The sequence below is a fragment of the Pelobates fuscus genome, chromosome 1 (genome assembly GCF_036172605.1).
Source record: "Pelobates fuscus isolate aPelFus1 chromosome 1, aPelFus1.pri, whole genome shotgun sequence".
NCBI lineage: Eukaryota > Metazoa > Chordata > Amphibia > Anura > Pelobatidae > Pelobates > Pelobates fuscus.
In genome coordinates this window covers 153,595,362-153,615,489 of record NC_086317.1, presented here as the reverse complement: position 1 = coordinate 153,615,489, position 20,128 = coordinate 153,595,362, and the positions used below count along the sequence as shown (strand labels likewise).

The 20,128-nt window shown below is 40.6% G+C and overlaps 1 long non-coding RNA gene across 1 annotated transcript in view; it reads right to left on the bottom strand.

Annotated features, from left to right (window-relative positions):
- Window positions 1-20,128, bottom strand: part of LOC134589510 (uncharacterized) — a 47,991-nt gene that overhangs the window by 9,227 nt on the left and 18,636 nt on the right. Inside the window, exon 2 of the long non-coding RNA XR_010086647.1 lies at window positions 240-298. This is a non-coding gene — a long non-coding RNA (uncharacterized LOC134589510). The remainder of the gene's footprint in view (window positions 1-239; window positions 299-20,128) is intronic.

The following is a 20,128-nucleotide window of genomic DNA, read 5'->3' as shown; positions in this document are numbered from 1 at the left end:
AGTCCATATGAAAGCATTTCTCAATGCTTTCCTATGGACGGCAGCATCTTCTCACTGTGAAAATCACAGTGAGAAGCGTGGAAGCGCCTCTAGAGGCTGTCAATGAGACAGCCACCAGAGGCTGGATTAACCCTAATGTATGAATAAACTAGAGGGATCGGTCACCATATGTTCCCTTACAAAGTAATGGAAGAATTGTATTACGCATCACATACAGAAATATTATTAAAAACACTCACTGATAAGAAATTCTCAATTTTTTTGCTAGATGGACGTTGTGATCTCATGTTCTCGAACGCTACGGACAAGATGAAGAAAAAAAGTACATTAATTTACAACCTTGATTCAGAATGGTAACACATTTGAGCTACCGTATATTAAAGTAAATTAACCTTCCACCGAACAGTATTGGAAAATGTTTGTAAAGCAAAATCTGGTATTTCTATATTCTGATAGCAGAATTGAGGGTGTATGCATCCTCACAATGGATGTTGACAGCTTAAATATGGCTCTTTTTAGAAAGATGCTCTCCCAACCAAACTAATAATCAAATTTAAAACATGAATTTGCAAACATATAGTTTCAGAAATCATGAGCAATAGGAGAATTTTCTGATTAATAATTTTTCATCTTGCCAACATATTTCTAGCAAATCAATAAATATATATATATATATATATATATATATATATATATATATATATAAACGGTTGTGGCAGGCTTATGCAATATATGATCATATAATGTAACTAAACCCCCATTATTTATTGCCTAGGTGAGATGTTTTTAAATAAAACTATTACAATCTCTAAGATTTGAAAATCATTGTTTAGTGAATAAGCGAGTGCGCGGGATATACATACACATTCCAAAACATATACATATACATATGTTTTGGAATGTGGAAGAAAGAGTTGTAACATTTAGAACAAAATTGTTGAGTGGGTCAAAATCAGCTTACATTGACGGGGTTATTCCACTGAAATGATCATTTCTGGGAATCAAAAGTTAATTTAAAGTAAAGTTCAAAATTCTGTTTTCAGTTTGACTATTGTAGCTTAAATTTCACATTCACTTTGAATTCCACAGATTTCTCATTTTAGTGATTAACCCTGTTATTGTCCCCCCACCCTGTATTGATTTTATTATTTTACAGTTCACGCACTACAACTCATGCATTGCAAATGAGATAACTGCCATTCATACGCCTACCATTCTTACCAATAAGCTAGAACGCATTCCCATGTGTTGGCCATTCAAGGTAAAGAGATTGCTAACTGACCAATCCTGTGTGGCTTAACATTATGCCAAACAGTATTCTTTGTCCTTGGCAGAAGTATAACAAACACCACTAATTTATCCTCGGTTATGTTTTAAACTAGTCTCAATGACAACTAAGCAATTGCAATATGATGTATTTTTGAAATACGACATTTTGAAATCATTACTTCATTAGACAAATACATTTTTTTGAAAATAAAATGAAATTAATTGGTGTGGAGGCGAAAAGATAATCAGATTTAAACACTTAGCTGAATTGTAATAAAGCCAAGAAAACCGATAATTAGTTGCTACGTGCTGAGTTATAGATTTACTGGATTGCGGCAGACTTTGGTTAGTTGCAATCAGGCACATCACTGGGTGGATCTGGTGGGCCTACAGCCTGCATGTAGGTCTGCTACACTGCTCTCCCTGTTCACTGTCCTTAGATACACCAAATTATTTTTGGGCTTAAGACCGAATAATTTTTCAAAATGTCCCTGATAGCAAGTGATCTAAATGTTTACCTTATATCATCTACATCTGTAATTATGTTGTACATTATGTTCTGTTAATTCCAAATTCATTCTTAAAATACATATCTCATAATAACTCATAGATCTTCTCCAGTGGAAAAAGAAAAAATTGTGGTACCACCAATACAAAGTAGGTAGGGCAAGACACAGGCTGGGGTGCGAGGCCGGATTAACATTGGGACTAACAGAGCTGACGCTCCAGGCCCATGACTATGGAATGGGCCTACTGATTTAAAAAAAAAAAAAATCTTATTTTTTTTTTTTACCATTCTTCACGTGCTTTGTGCAGATGTAATTTAATCACAGAGTGTAGGAGGGATGTAGGGTATCAAAACTTATGTGGGCTGGCTGACTACAAATTTGTTAAGGTAAAGCTGACTTTGCGCACTGTGCATATGCTCTTCTTGCTTCAGACTCTCTAACAGCGTGGCGATTCCCCTTACTTCTACTTTCACTACATCTACATTGTCTCATTCCCGGCCTGAATACCAGGGACTTTTGCCTGCTATTAAGAAGGGAAGGGGATACCGTCTGTATAATCCGCCCTTAGTTGGCCTGCCAGTTCATTCTTTGACCAGACTTGCCCCCTTTCTGTGCAGCTCTATCCCTTTAAGCGGTGAAAGCGATGTGACTTGCTTCACTGGTCCACCTACTTTTACCCTGCCCACCAACGTACTGCTTTACAGATGAGAAATTAAAGTGAGAGATTAGCATACGGTATGTGTATTCTAATCCTGTGAGTTTCCTCAAGTACCACCCTCACCAGATACATGATACTCTGGAGGTATTGCTGTCTTTTGTGTATTCTGTCGATAAGATTCTGTAATTAAACCCATCATAACTGTCAACACCAGGCCCAACGGGCTACTTATCTGGCCCTGCTGGGTGGAGTCTTTTAGAAAATGGTCTAATGCTCCTCCTTCAAGCCCAGAGAGGAGTTGTTTTATTTACACTCGAGCAACTGCACAACCTCATAGTTCCAGGTGAAGCCAAGAAACTTCCAAGGGATGGTTACATAAACATTAAAAGATCAAGAAGTAACCTTAAAAAAATGATTGGTAATTGCCATCCACCAGTGATGTTGTGCTATGTCAGGAGGCAACACATTATTTGCTCTTTGCTTAATAGCATTTTAGTTGTGGTTCATTTAATTCCAGAATTAGAAATACGTTTCAGTTTTAAATGTCAATACATTTCTCAACAGTTGGCTTGAATTAATAATATCAGTGTTAAAAACGGAACAGGCAGATGGTGTTTTGTGACCTGCATAATCTAGCTCACTATTCTATGTGAAAAGTATCCCTGAAAAGCAGAGAGGAAATGGGGCCACTCAAACATGGTTAGCTAACAGTTAGTTACAAAGAGCCCTTTAATGCGGTTTCGCTGTGCTTCCTGGTTTGAAAAACACATAATGTCAATATATGTAGGCCTATTGATTTAAAACATATTTATATAAAGAACAATGTAGGTGACAGAACCAAATTTAAAAAACTACAGGTATACAGGTTTAGAGCCATGTGGGTCCAAGTGTACTGCGTTTATCAGTTTTACCTTCATTTTGGTGTCTGCACTTGTGCTATTTTACACTCTTAGGACATTTTACTGTCCTGTTGTACTCTTTTTTTTTTTTCTTCTGGGATATCAAAAGCAAATGTTGTGAATGAGTGTATAACAGAGCTTAACAAAAATAAAATGCACAGCACCATGCTTCCAAAGGAAAACACCAACCCCCTCATGCACTTCTTTCTCACTTTATAAAACTGTTGGTTTCAATAAACCATCTTTCTTTACATTACAATGAGTGTGTTATAAAAGGGGTAAGCAAGTTTTAGCACTCTAGATGTTGTGAACTACATCTACCACAATGCTATTACTGCGATAATGCTGGCAAAGCATCAGTGGAGATGTAGTTCTTAACATCCAAATGTTGCCTTTTTACCCCTAATTTAGAAACTAGTCTGAGTAGATTAGATGTTCTCTTCTTGTTCTCAATTAAATGTTCAGTTACATAAATAACTATCTGTAAGTCATAATGAAAGTTTCCCTCTTTGGCTATTTGAAATTTTGGGACTTACAGCATCACTAACCACGTCTTTTACTTACACTAATATTAACATTAGAGCCTGGTATAGTAAGACATCTTTTTTTTTTTTTTACATTTATTAATATACAATTAATTAACTAGGAAGGAGGAATTGAGCTTTCTGAAGTTTTCAAGCACATTGTAGATATTTTAATGTGACTATTACTAAATGTAACTAATTTTGTTGACTTGAAAGGATGAGCGGATCCTGACAGAAATCGATGTAAAATGTCAGGATCTGGCAGGAGACTGCAGTCATACATCCCATCACTCACAATTTGGTGCAACTATCCTGATTTGCTGCCCTTGTCCTGCTATCCTTGGTATAGCTATGGTGGTAGTACCATCCATTAGGCATGTGCATGGGTAAATTTTTCGCTTCGGTTCGGCATTCCGAAATTCGTGATTTTCGCAATTCGGGACTTCGGAACTTCGGCAACTTCGGAACTTCGGCACTTCAGCACTTCGGAACTTCGGCACTTCGACACTTCGGAAATTCGGCAACTTCGGCACTTCGACACTTCGACACTTCGGAAATTCAGCAACTTCGGCACTTTGGAACTTCGACACTTCAGAATTTCGGAATTTGGGACTTTGGCACCTCGGGACTTCTCTTGCAGCCGCTTGGTAGATAACTCCCTAATTCCCACGGTATTAGGGAGTTATCTACCAAAAGGCTGAAAGACCTAAATTGGTCTTTCATCCAAATTTACTAATACTAAGTAAAAATGACTTAGTATTAGTACATTTTGCCCCTACTCGCTATACCGCGAGTAGGGGCATGTCTAGTAAACAGTGAGCAGCCTGTGACTCCTCACTGTTTAAAAAAAAAAATAGCACCCCACCCCCACTCCAGAGCGGCGGGTGGGGGCCCTAACGTAAAATGATAGGGGTGGGACCTATTGTCCTCCCGCCTGGCCCCCACCCCTGAGCGGCAGGTGGGGGCCCCAAATACTAATAAGGAGGGGGGACCTATATAGTGTTTTCATTTATTCTTTAACATGTTACTGTATTTATTGGGATACTGAGACATTTTGAGATACACATTCTTGTTATTGTTACAGTGTAGAGTAATCACAGTGTTGAGGGAGTTTTGCTCTATTTTATTGTATATAAATTCGTTCTTGTTTGTTATAATCTACCCACTAATTCCCAATTGTAGTCATCTTGCAAATGAATTATGGTGGGATAAAACTGCATGCTGCATTTAAACTGGAACTGACGAGGTACCTTTCTTTTATCTCTTTTAGAATCTGGAATATAATAGTCTGTTAAGGTGATAATGTTATGCATTTTGTTAAAACGATGAAGAGTTTTTATCATATTTTGAGTTCATCGCAATTTCTATAAAGCTCTTAAATATTTCCACAATTTCTTTATGAAATACTATAATGTAATTAGTGTAATTATTTCAAGGACTCACACTATTATAATGTGGATAACTGTGTAAAAAAGGCAAAGATACACATAAAAGTACAAAATCATAATTGTGTCAAATGTTTATGTGTATGACAAAGTACAGGGTGAGCTTCTGGCAAGGACGGCAATACAATGATATCTATAATCTCTGAATGTTGACTCTCTTACATTAATTACAGGGACTTTTTCACTAAAACAAAAATAGCACATTTTATTTTCTCTTTTACTGTTTTCTAGTAACAATCAGCCATACAAAAGCTGTTATAAAATAGAACATAGAAGCATAGAAACATAGAATGTGATGGCAGATAAGAACCATTCGGCCCATCCAATTTTCTAAATACTTTCATTAGTCCCTAGCCTTATCTAATAGCTAGGATAGCCTTATGTCTATCTCACGCATGCTTAAACTCCTTTACTGTGTTAACCTCTACCACTCCAGCTGGAAGGCTATTCCATGCATCTACTACCCTCTCAGTAAAGTAATGAAGGTTATTTTTTATTTAAAATAATGATTGTTATATAAGTTCAATGTTTTGAGTTGTTATTATTCTAAGGAGATGAGCACAATGCGTAATACATCTACATTGTTCTGATGGAACTAGATGTGATAGTAACCTTGCCATGTTCACAGCTGGAGGTAGGGATCAGCAATAACACCGATGATTTAATATATTTACTCTTTTTTTTATAATTAAACACTTTATCTGCAAGTTATATTTAACAACATTGATTTGTATATTTTATATATATATATATATATATATATATATATATATATATATATATATATATATATATATATCTTCATCCAAATTGCAGTCAATTGGAAAGTACCCAAAGGCTGTTTATGTTGCTGAGTTTCATAAGTGCTTTGGGCATCCCCTGTTTTTCAGAAACGCTTTGTGGTAGGGGTATTGATCAGTATAGTATGACGCTAGCAATCAAAGATACAGGGTTACACTGTAAAAGCATACTTTCCAACGTTGGGAGGTATAAATGCAGGCCAGTATGTAGGACAGACCATGAGGAGGGCATGGTGATGAAAATGGATGGTCCATTCTGAAACAGGAGTGTGTCAGCCCCGGTGTACATACACACCATCCTAACTGTTGGCCTTCTGGACATCTCCCCTCACGGCAGCCCTCCAACTATGACTATTCTACCACGACCATCTTGCTGAGTGCCACACTTACTATCACTATTAACTACACTACTACTCCTCTCTGATTGCACCTCCCAAAATCACTGCTATCTATACTTCCACTAATACTTCTCACTACCACTATTCTATCACTACCCACCCCTTGCTTAGTGCAACTCCTACTATCACTATCACCACTCCTCTCTGATTGCACCTCCCACAATCACTATTATCGCTATTCTCCTACCACTAGTAATAGACCATCATGAGACACCTATGTACCTAAAATGTATTGCCTAAAATGATTTTTCAGCAAATACCTATGTCATGCAGCCTTAGGGTGCAAGTGAAGAACAAACATTTGGATACGTATATTACAGAGTTTAAAAAAAAAAAAAAAAACATTGCAAAGACTTTTGCCAACAATTAGAAAAATAAGCAAAACCTTAATTTAATGAATAACTCCATTTAACTAATCAAGGTTCACAATCTGTTCAAGTGTAAAGGGACTGGTTTCTAGCTAACAGGTGGTATGCAAAGTATCAGAGCTTATTTTCTACCTATACATTGTTCCCACACCCACAGTAAGTAAAAGATAGCCACAAAACCACATTTACTATGGTGAATACAATCCTAACCATTATTGTGATTTAATGAGTTATTACATGAACTTTCACAAGGTTTGCAATCTTTCTACTTATATTAAACTACAGCAGATAGAACAGACATTACAATTAGTTTACTAAAGGTGCCTTCCAGCTACTCACAACTTATGTGCAATGTGTAAGCTAAGTTATTAAAACTCACAGACATATGTGTTATTCCCATAAAGCATGATTATATGATTAGCTTAGCAATACTGTAGAAAGTTAAGTGGACATCATGATTGGCTGAGTCATTGCCTGGTCTGATTTAACTGCTTATCTGCATGGCGGGTGTAGAATAAATGCGGATATTTCAAATGTGAATATATATAATATATTTTTTCCATTTTATATATATACTGTATATATATATATATATGCATAAAAAAGACCAACTCCAGCCTGTAGTGTTCCTTTAAATACCTGTGGGTTGAAAGGTCCCTAGATTAGTCAAGGTTTCTGGAAGCTGCAATGTCTTCTTCTAGCCTTGTGTCAACTTTGACCTTACAGATTAAATAGAATACACTCTTGATATGTGACTAATTGCTGTTGTATGATCATTTATGATTAAAATTATGTCTATTATCTTCCACACAATTCTTACAGAGGAGGGATGGGTAGAGCCAATCTTATGCAAGTATCCCTTTAAAAGGAGATCCCAACCAGCAAGTCCAGTTTTGGCTAGGAAAACAACTAAATGAGGAAATGGTGGAAACAAAAAACACAAAAAGTAGTATTAAAGTCCCAACAGCTTCTCTTTTTAGATCATGCAAACCAACAGATGAATTCCTAATTAAATAGACAAAACCAAATATGACTACAATGATGTCCAAAAATAGCTTAATCAAAGAGAAATTCTATGGGCATAGAGGATTTTTAAAAGGAACACGTAGTTATATTATATACAGCTTCCAAGATGGCTGCAAAAAACACTATTGCTTCTATTTTCAATCTAACCCTCTGTAAATATACAGTATCTCACAAAAGTGAGTACACCCCTCACATTTTTTGTAAATAATTTGGACAGTTCCACTTAGAGGTGTACTCACTTTTGTTGCCAACGGTTTAGACATTAATGGCTGTGTGCTGAGTTATTTTGAGGGGAAAGTAAATTTACACTGTTATACAGGCTGCACACTTACTGCTTTACACTGTAGCAGAGTGTAATTTCTTCAGTGTTGTCACATGAAAAGATATAATCAAATATTTACAAAAATGTGAGGGGTGTACCCACTTTTGTGAGATACTGTATATATCTATAGTAACAATCTAAGCATTATATATGTTTGCATCCGAGATACTCTGCAAGTTTTCTAGTTGTTTTGATATATACTTGTAGAAGGGTATGGAAATATCTGCAGCTCTGAGTGAGTCACTTCATATTCCTTACTTTGACGTAAGGAGCTAAAATAGAAAGCAACAAAATTATATATAATGGGAACTAGGAGGCAGCTTCTGATGTAGACGACAGGAAGAGTTAATGGTGTGTGACAGAGAACATAATAGCCAGATTAAGTTACAGCAGAAATCATTTTCTCTGTGTTATGTCAAGTACATAGGCTAGAGTCTGGTAATCGGTCATATGTTTGGGCTTGGTGGTAGCATCCATATACTAAATGGTAATGTATATTGGCTCTCACTAACCAATGTAGGGAAATGTGTTATTGATAAGAACGGTGTTTAAATGATAAGGTGGTTTAAGGCAGCTTTTAGTTAAAGGGATTCCATAGTGTTAGGAAAACAAATTTGTATTCCTAACACTATTGTGCCTGCTGGTCTCCCCTTCACTCGTGGCCACCCCCGGCACGTAAAAGGTAAAAAAAAAAAACTAAACACTTACCCAATTCCAGCGCCGATGCAAGTGCATTAGTCCCTCCCCATAGGAAAGCATTGCCTCATTAGATTTAAACTATTTTGTGTTTTTCCAGAGTGGGATAGAATATGGGTGGATTGGCGCTTGATAAAAATGTAATGCAGCCAGCCCCAGTGTCTAAAATCACTCACAAGACACTAAAAAGACATATGTTTCGAAAAAGAAATGGGGGTGCACCAGCACCCAGCACACAGCACACAGTGATTAATACTCATTTTCAGCAATTGTAACACCTCTTGATCGCTCTGTAGAAGATGAAACAAACTATCATAGCATTATACAGTAAACACATAAAAATGATCAATAAGGGAAGTAATGGGTCACTCACACTTTCCAGAGCCTTTCAAATCAGATCCGGCTATGTAGGCTGGTAAATGATGTAGTTGTTTAGGCAACAAGCTTTTAAGCTTCCATAATGAAGAGATATTCAGTGGAGTTTCGGTAGCACAACATTTAAATCCCAATTAGATAAATCTACAATGTAAACACAGATAGCATATACACCCTTAACCTGGAATTATGAAGAATAAACTGTAAAGAATTAACGAGAATGCAAATTATAGATTGAAAAAAATATCTAACACAGATCTTCTTTTTTTATCTTGGCCATCACCATAAATCACCATTTAGTGAATAAACCCTCTCATATTGCATCAAACCTAGCTGAGCTGGCTCTATCTTGCAGTACAGATACAAAGAACCAATCCATGAAGGCATGATGCTGTGTATCCATGGAAAGGTTAAAAATTAGAATTTCTGTTGGTTTAATTTAATGTGAGTTACTAAGCAATGTCCCTAGAAAGAAGCACGTCTATTCAACATTCCCAGTAATTAACCATTTGCTAGCCTTGACGTTAAAGCGGGTACATTCCTTGTTGCACTAAAGCATAATTACAGTATTTAATCTCCCTTGCTGCCTGGTAAGAAATTCCATGTTACCAATAATATCTGAGCTGACATCACAAGCTTTGACGATCTTTGAATTGCCAACATGACGCCCACAGTTTATTCCAGCTTACAAATGCCTTCAGGGGAATCCGGGAAGAAATTGTAACTTATTATTTTTCACTGACATAGCGAAGTGTTTTATTAAATCAGCTTCAGAGTACTGTATGAGAATTGGGGTCATCATTTCTCTTTAACTGCACATACAATGTTCTGGTTCATCATCATCAATCAAAATATACAGTTTGTAAGTTGGTTTCTTAAAACAAAAAAAAACCTGTTTTGATTTTAAAAATGCTACCACTGGTTGTATAAAAAAGTAATCTAATTCATAAAATATCCTCTAATCCTTACTTGTCAGATGCTTTTATAATGTAAAAAATAAACTGATTTTGATTCATTTCCACTGTCAGAAGCAATATAAAGCAAATCATGTTATAACATTCTTGATTATTTCTCTTTTTCAAATGTACTAACACATGCATGGCTCCTCCGTTCAATGCTGAATCATATAGAGGAATAGTGATGAAGATTTAGAAAGGTGAAGTATCACACAGGTCACAGCCTTGCAAAACTCAACCTGGAGGCCTAGAGGGAAATGGTACATATCTCCCAACAGACCCAGGTTTGGTGGGACCAGGGCCGGTGCAAGGATTTTTGGGTACATAGGCGAAGATGTATTTTTCCGCCCCCCCCCCCCCCCCCCATTCAAAAATAACATCTTCACCTATGTGCCTCTTAACCAGCCCCTCTCCCCGTCCATTATTGGTCCCCTCCCTTCCCTGTCCCTTAGTGTTCTTCTGACAGTCACACACACTCAATGACAAACACAGAGACTCACTGATCTGACACACACACACTGATTGACACTCATTGACAGACACACTGATAGTCACACACAGACTCAATGACAAAGCTACTCTCACTGATTTGACAGACACTCACAAACACACACTGACAGACACACACATACACTGACACACTCACATGCAACACTCATACAATCACTCACAGACACACATACACTCACTCACGCACACACTCACAGTCACTCACAGACACATACACTCACTCACGCACACACTCACAGACACACATACACTCACTCATGCACACACTCACAGTCACTCACAGACACACATACACTCACTCACGCACACACTCACAGACACACATACACTCACTCACGCACACACTCACAGACATACATACACTCACACACAGTCACTCACAGTAACACATACACTCACTCACGCACACACACACACAGAGACACATACTCACAGACACTCACTCACACACAGACACTCACACAGACACTCACACACAGACACACACTCACAGACACTCACTCACACAGAGACACATACACACTCAGACACTCACTCACACACTCACTCACACAGAGACACATACACACTCACAGACACACAGACACTCACTCACTCACACACACAGTCACTCACAGACACACAGTCACTCACAGTAACACATACACTCACTCACGCACACACACACACACACACACACACAGACACATACTCACAGACACTCACTCACACACACACACTGACACACACACAGACACACACTCACAGACACACACTCACAGACACTCACTCACACAGAGACACATACACACTCAGACACACAGACACTCACTCACACACTCACTCACACAGAGACACACACACTCACAGACACACAGACACTCACACACACAGACACTCTCACACACAGACACTCTCACACACAGACACATCACATGCATTCACAAATTATTTTAATACATAAATAATATCCACCCAGCCTCCCTACCTGGAGAGCTGGTGTGGATCATTCCCTGGGGTCCAGTGGGGCTGCTGGGCGGCGTGCGGCAGGGCTGCGATCAGGCGCTGCGAGGGAGCTCTAACCTCTCTGCTCTGCTCCCTCGCGGGCTGTCTGCTGATGCCGCGGGAGCCGGAATATGACGTCATATTCCGGCTCCCGCGGCATCACTAGACAGCGCGCGAGGGAGCAGAGCAGAGAGGTTAGGGCTCCCTTGCAGCGCCTGATCGCAGCCCTGCCGCACTGGGGGCGGAGATGGTGGCCGGCAGGAGGGAGAGCTTCCCTCCTGCCGGTCACTGAAATCTTGCGCCCCCGGAGCCGGTGCGCCCTAAGGCGGCCGCCTGAGGCCGCCTTATGGACGCGCCGGCCCTGGGTGGGACAGATCTCCATCCAGGGTTTGTTCCCTTGTGTCTCATATCTGGGATGCCAGAGAAATGTCTGCAGTAAGCGCTGCCGAGCACATAATTTATTTATTTATTACTGGTATTTATAAAGCGCCAAACATGTTCCGCAGCGCTGTACAATTGGGAAAAAGACAATACAATAAGAACAGACCGATACAATAGGTAGAGGGCCAAGGCAGGCGCAACTGTTAGGCGAACTAGGCATTCGTCTAGGGCGCCGGCCTGCTGGGGGCACCAACAGGATATTTCCTGGTGGGCTCCCCCTGTCCTGGTCCGCAGTGCTGGGCCGCACCCTCCCCAATGGCAGGCCGATCCTCCAGGCGCCCGAGAATCTGTCTGCCAGATTATCATTAAATGCATTTGCACTGCATTGCACTTCCAAAGTGCTCTGTGCATTGTCTGCCCTTAGAGGGGATGCCCAGTGTGGCTTGTCATTCTTCCTGGCATTCCTTTTTGGGGTGGTCCATTCCATCCAGGACCTTCTCCTGTCTGCCGCTCGCACCCTTACTGCAAATTCACGCCTGCAAGACTTCTCACGGACGGCTCCTTTCCTTTGGAACAGCCTGCCTACCCCTGTCAGACTCTCCCCTATTCTTCAATCCTTTAAGAAGTCCCTCAAAACCTATCTTCAGGAATGCTTTTGGCCTCCAAGAGTAATTTCTATCTCTCAAACCTTCCTCTCGCTTTCTCTTATAGGACCACACTCCACTCTCACCTCCAGTTCTGCTACTTAGCCACCATGTCAATTTGCTATCTCTCTCAATACCCTTCCTATTGTGTTTTTATACCCCACCTTCTCTAGACTGTAAGCTAGAGAAGGTTTGAGCAGGTCCTCAACTACCTATTGTTCCTGTTACATTTTGTTATTGCCTCATTTGATAAATTCCCCTTTTATTATAAAGCGATGCGGAATAAGCTGGCGCTATATAAATACCAATAAAAAATAATAATAGTAATTTAATTAGGAAGCTTTGGACCTCCTTACTGTACTCCGCTAAGGTAAAGGGCCTAGCTGTGGATCCCCCCAATTCGTGTGGCCAGATCTCCCAGGGCACTATTTAATGTTCCTTGAAACCTTTTAAGGTGGATCCGTGCAGAGGTGGACAAAGCTGATGTGATGGTTGCAATTCCAGCCTCTTCAACATGTCTTTAAAGGCCGTATCCTTTCCTTTTATGAGGACTTCTAATAATCTACTATTGCCTATTGCAAGAGGCAAATGCAAAGACCCATTACGAGAAAATGCCATTATCTAACGATGGGGATCAGGGCACAGGCTGAATGACCATCATGGCAGCAAATAACTCCATGTTTCGGATATTTTGGAGCAAATGCCTTTGTTACTGCCTTACTAACTGAGTAGCCGGAGTCTCTGCAAAGTGTGCAGGGATATGGATGATGTCCAGCCATTCTACCCTGCAGGAAGACAGCCTACTTCTATACAGAAACCAGCTACAGCTGTTACCTGAGTTTGGCGGACTCAAGGGCCTATCTTAAGACACTTGTATTACCCTTAGGTTATTTTTACTCCTTAGTTATCTTGCTTTTCATTTTTATTTTGTTTGTTGTCCATATGGACATGTACTATAGTTGTTGCGCAGTCTCGGCCTAGCACTTCCTGTGCTGCTTTTCCTACCGAAACAACCCCCACTAGCCAGCATCTGACCGAGCTTTTGGGAGAGCTGATTCTATCTTGCGAAATACACATTATGCCACTGATTTTGTATGTTGTTTAAAGCTCATTTACAAATTCACATATATGTTGAAGATTAATTTGATTTAAAATGTACTATGTATCACATGTTTGTTCAACTCGAGCACAACTTTCTATGATACTACCATACAAAATAAATATTGAAAAAAAGCAAAACATTCTAATAATCTTGTGTTGGGCTTTCTTCACTAAACATTGCATATCCAGATTTCTATTCACCTTAATTGAGCCATGACCATGGCTCAATCCCGCATGCATGCTTACCAGCAAGGCAGGCTATCCATACCCCAAGTGCTGCTTTACTCCTTGTGCATAGGTTTAAAATGCCCTGAATTTTACAAAAAGAGCACCACTAGCACAGTTAAACATGTGCTTACTGTACAGTTTCCCTTAATCTTCCAAACACCAGGTGACAAAGCCGGACTATTGGGTGAACGGGATGAAAGAGGGATAACAGCGTCTGTGAATTTCAATCTGCGTATAATTTGGGCCAAACTTTGTCAGGTTTGGTTTGGTTAAGGCAACCAATCAGAGCGCTCAGACTCAAATTGCATTAATAAGGCTTTCCCCACCCTGCAAGCTAAGTCTGTGCAGAGCGCTAATGGGATGAAGATGGATTGTTTTTTCATCTACATTTTGTTTTCCCGATCAGGTCCCTTTTGGGATGTAGCTTTATGGATTTTTATTAGGCATGTGCATGGGGAAAATTTTCGGTTCGGCATTCCGAAATTCTGGATTTTCGCAATTCGGGACTTCGGCATTTCGGCCCTTCAAGACTTTAGAACTTCGGCTACTTCGGCACTTCAGAAATTCGGCAACTTCGGCACTTCGACACTTCGGAAATTCGGCAACTTCGGCACTTCGGAAATTCGGAACTTCGGAATTTCGGGACTTCGGCACCTCGGGACTTTTCTTGCAGCCGCTTGGTGGATAACTCCCTAATTCCCACGGTAAAAATTACTTAGCATTAGTAAATTTTGCCCCTACTCGCTATACCGCGAGTAGGGGCATGTCTAGTAAACAGTGAGCAGCCTGTGACTGCTCACTGTTTAAAAAAAATTAAAAAATAGTGCCCCCCCTGGCCCCCACCCCTGAGCGGTGGGTGGGGGCCCTAAACAAGAATAAGGGGGGGGACCTATTGTCCTCCCCCCTGGCACCCACCCCTGAGCGGCAGGTGGGGGCCCTAAATTGTAATAAGGGGGGGACCTAGTGTACTCCCCTCTGGCCCCTACCCCTCAGCGGTGGGTGGGGGCCCTAAACATGTAATAGGGGGGGGACCTAGTGTCCTCCCCACTGGCCCCCACCCATGAGTGGCGGGTGGGGGCCATAAAAAATGTCTCCCCCCAGGTGACTAGGGGTCCCCAAACCCCTAGTCACCCCCTCCCCCCCAATAAAAATTATCCCCCTACCTACCCCCCTCACCCTAAAAATTAATGAGGGGGAACCTTTAACTAAGTACCTGTAAAAAAAACCAAAAAACTTACCATTCGATGTTTTCTTTCTTTTAAAATCTTCTTTTTTCAGCCCCAAAAAAGGCCAAATAAAAAACCATAATAACCGGGGGGCGGGGCCGGGCGGCCATGCCGACAGGCTGCAGGTCACTGGAGCTCCTGCTGAACCCAGCCAAATTCAGGGAAAATACCCACCTTGCGCTGCATGAGAGCTCAGGAGGCTCGGGGGAAGGAGTCCTGGATTGTCCCGGTGTAGCTGGAGCGCCTGTTACCGGGTGACTCTAGGTCCTGGAGAGACACTTCGGGGCTTGAGACCAGAGGCCTACCCAGGAGGAGAGCGGGGCGGACGGCCGCTGCCTCACATTCCGATCTGGTAACTACGATCTGGCTGGCGTCCTCCCGGTCTCGTTTACCCCCCCCTCTGGGCCGGTGGGGGTTATCCCGGTCCCTGCTGGCTCACCTACGGGCCCGCACTCACAAGTCCTGACAGGGCGCATGGAACGGCTATACCGCCACATGAGATCCAAGATGGCCGCCGGGGGGGAGCCAGCAGCAAAGCATCCACAGGGAGAAGACCGCATAACTCAAGCCTCAGCGACGAAACGTGAGGCTCCAACCCGACCTCTCAGACATAGCGCCGTACAGCAGCAACCCATTAAAAGAGGCCCGATCAAGGCACCAATAGAGAAGCGGCAGAGGAAGAGAAGGCAACAGGCCTATACCCGCCAAAAGCCCCGACCTGCGAAGATCCTACACAGCCACGGACAGCAGTCTATGAAGCGACATTCCCCTGGAAGCTCATCCTTTGCCCAGAAAGACGGATCCCAGAGCGAAACTCGCTACAAGGAGCCGCAGAGGCAGGGAGGAACCCCCGAGGCATCCAAGCAAGCCTGGTCCCGAGCAGCTTATATGCAATCCCAACAGCTCCACAGAGCCGGCGTCGGCTGACTGCGAGCCACCCTGGAGACTGAGACCTAAAAACTTTACCCGAGCTCTGGAGAAAGTTTTCTGTGCTGCAACACGGACTCTCAGACTGTTAAGTTATGCTGATCTGCTGTCACCTAATTGCTCTCACATTGTTTTAATACTGTAGGCCAAACTATTAGAAACGTTATTAATGCTGATGTAGTTCCTAGTTTATTCCAGCCTATATCATTACAGCCTTGAGAAATACCCATATTGTCATTAACATGTAAAACACACTAGGCTCGAAGTAAGCGAGATTCAAGAGGGTTTTGCTAAGCTATAATTTGCAGCAGTGTAAGCTAGAACATGACCTGTTTAAAGACATACTGCAGTCAGTTATGATAAAGCCCTATGCCATACGTTTCACTCTCCCCACTGCGTATAGTGCTCAGCAGGCCTGGTATTTAGCCATACTCTACTAAAGCTACCTAGGGCACTAGCATATTACTCATTAGCATATACAACATACAATCTATGTTAGGCTTCACCACACTGTTTAACCATACATGCTGGTTTAACCCTTCACATGTTTCATATCCTAAATATAAAAAAATGTGCAATGTCTTTCAATGCCATACCTATGTTACTATATGTTTCCGTACCTGCTTGCACTAGCTATCGTGGCAGTGCAAACATGATTGTCCACGCTATGCACAAATAAAATAAAGAATTTAAAAAAACAAAAAACAAAAAAAAAAACCATAATAACCGACGCAATTATAAAAAAAAATACAAATAAAAAAAATAATCCTTCTCCGCGCAGACTGAGCTCTGCAGGGTGGGGGAAGGCTTATAAAGCCTTGCCCCGCTCTGCAATTAGGCTCAGAGCACTCTGATTGGTGGGTTTAAGCCATCCAATCAGAGTGCTCTGACAGGTAAATGAAGAGACTGACAGGTAAGTCTCTACATTTACCTGTCACAGCACTCTGATTGGTTGGTTTGAAATCCACCAATCAGAGTGCTCTGTGTCATTTTACACAGCGTGGGAAAGTTCATTGGAATTTTCCCACGCTGTGTAATTTGACTCATAACTCTCTGATTGGTGGATTAACCAATCAGAGAGTTATGAGTCAAATTACACAGCGTGTGAAAATTCCAAAGAACTTTCCCACGCTGTGTAAAATGACTTCGGAACTTCGGAAATTCGGTAATTTCGGAACTTCGGGACCTTGGCAATTTGACACTTTGGCAATTCGGCACTTCGGACATTCGGAAGTACCCGAATGTCCGAATTGTCCGACATTCGTCCAAATTCATATTCGGACCGAAACGAATTGCACATGTCTAATTTTTATTTGGACTTAAATATACAAAAATAAATGGAAGAAAAAAACTACACATTTAATGGTAAGTATTAACTTTTTATTTTAAAGGTATTTAGTTTATTGCCCCCCTCAGTATTAGGGTGAGGGGCGAGGGATATTTTTTTATAGGGGGGGTGACTATGGGTACCCCTAGTCATAGGGTGAGAATAATGTTTATGGGGGTACAATAAGTCCACCAGTTCTTATTATTTAGGACATGCTACCAATGGGTGAGGCTGGGAGATCAACAGGTCCACCCTCTTGTTTTTTAGGGCCCTGACCCACCACCAGTGGGTAAGGATGGGGGGACGGGACTTTTGGGTTCCATATGTCAACCCAGTAGCTTGTCTTTTTCTTGTAATATTGCCACATGGATACCAAAAAGAAACTATCTATTAAACAGCTCTCTAATTTGGTACCCTTAAACATTGGGAGCCATAGGGAGTCATCTACTAAAATGGTAGAAGATACAGCTGCATCACAGATTGGAATTTCATTCATCCAAATTAATTCCAAAATGAAAATAATGGCAGAATTTCATCAGAAAACCAATTAACAAACCGATGAAATTCCGTTTGAACGAAACAACATATTTTTTTGCCCGAATGTCTTTGGGCGAAGCGAACATTTTAGCACCACTTAAGTCTACCAGGAAGTACATTGTAGCATAAAGGACATTCATGTAAGGAACAGATAGGGACATTCCATCATAAAGGTCAAAAGAGGGACACTGAAGGTAGTGACAGATACATAAACATATAAACACACATGCAAAGGGCCTGATTGCAAAGGATTAACAAACAAAGAATGGGAAGTAAGTAGTGATTGGGTACAGGAGCAATTGATAATGAGAAATTGAGCACAAACTGCAGTGTCTCAAACACGCAAGCATCAGTTGTTTAGAATTAGGAATTTATTTGAAAGTAAGTTGGAATGTTAAAGATCTCACGCACACAGCAAGTTCAAGCTAAACAAATCAGATCTACTGATAAAGGCTAGGAATTTAATGGGCACTCTGTATCTTGGTCATGGATTATAGACTGAGAAGTAGTCGTTGCTAGTAGTATCCCAGAGATGAGTATGAAGTGGGTCATAGAGAATATTTTTTGTCAAACAATCCATCAATACCTATCTCTTGAATGAGACTGCCTAATCAGTTGACTAACCTCTGCAATCATAGCTCCATAAGTCTAGCCAACAATATATTGTCTGCATTAGTCTGCCACGTATTTATATCTGCACCTTGAATCTCTGCATTGTAATTTCCCATTAGACTACAAGCTTGCAGACACAGCTCTAAAACTCATGTTCCGAGTATCAAACAAGCTTTTTTTTATTTATTATTTCTTTTACTCAATGTAGGTGGCACCAGATATCAAGACAGTTCTCTGTGTGATGCTAAAGTCCTCGGTGAGACCCACAAGCACTTCTGTCTCCAATAAATGGATTAAGATTTTATTTTTGGCTACAGACTGATTTTTATTGGATCAGTGAGCTTGGCATTTTTATATTACTTGCAAGTTTTGTCTGGCAGCTAAACCATTAATGAAACTAACAGAGCACTGAGCAAACACATATCTTTAATTTGCCCAGAAGGTCTGGACTACAAAGGCAGTTTGTTCATAGATATAAAGTGCAAAGTATAAGCATGCATGTCTCTCCATTTTTCATTTCACTTTTTTTTCTTACATGTACGTTTCACCTTTAGATTGTAAGCTTTCAAGCAAAGGTCTCAAAATCTCAAAACATATTGAACAGGTTGCTTTTGACTATTCTTATTTTTTCTTTTCTTATATTAGTCACTGTAATAAATATATTCTAATGATAAAAATTTGAGAGGTGCTTAAAGAATCATTACTTTTTTTTTTTTATATGGTCAATATTACTGGTACTTAACTTATTAAAGGAACACTATAGTCACCTAAATTACTTTAGCTAAATAAAGCAGTTTTAGTGTATAGATCATTCCCCTGCAATTTCACTGCTCAATTCACTGTCATTTAGGAGTTAAATCACTTTGTTTCTGTTTATGCAGCCCTAGCCACACCTCCCCTGGCTATGATTGACAGAGCCTGCATGAAAAAAAAACTGGTTTTACTTTCAAAATTTACCTTAAATAATTGTATCTCAATCTCTAAATTGAACTTTAATCACATACAGGAGGCTCTTGCAGGGTCTAGCAAGCTATTAACATAGCAGGGGATAAGAAAATCTTAATTAAACAGAACTTGCAATAAAGAAAGCCTAAATAGGGCTCTCTTTACAGGAAGTGTTTATGGAAGGCTGTGCAAGTCACATGCAGGGAGGTGTGACTAGGGTTCATAAACAAAGAGATTTAACTCCTAAATGGCAGAGGATGGAGCAGTGAGGCTGCAGGGGCATGTTCTATATACCAAAACTGCTTCATTAACTCCTTAAGGACCAAACTTCTGGAATAAAAGGGAATCATGACATGTCACACATGTCATGTGTCCTTAAGGGGTTAAGCTAAAGTTGTTCAGGTGACTATAGTGTCCCTTTAATATTTTAGTTTATTTAATTGATTTGGAATATGTATTCC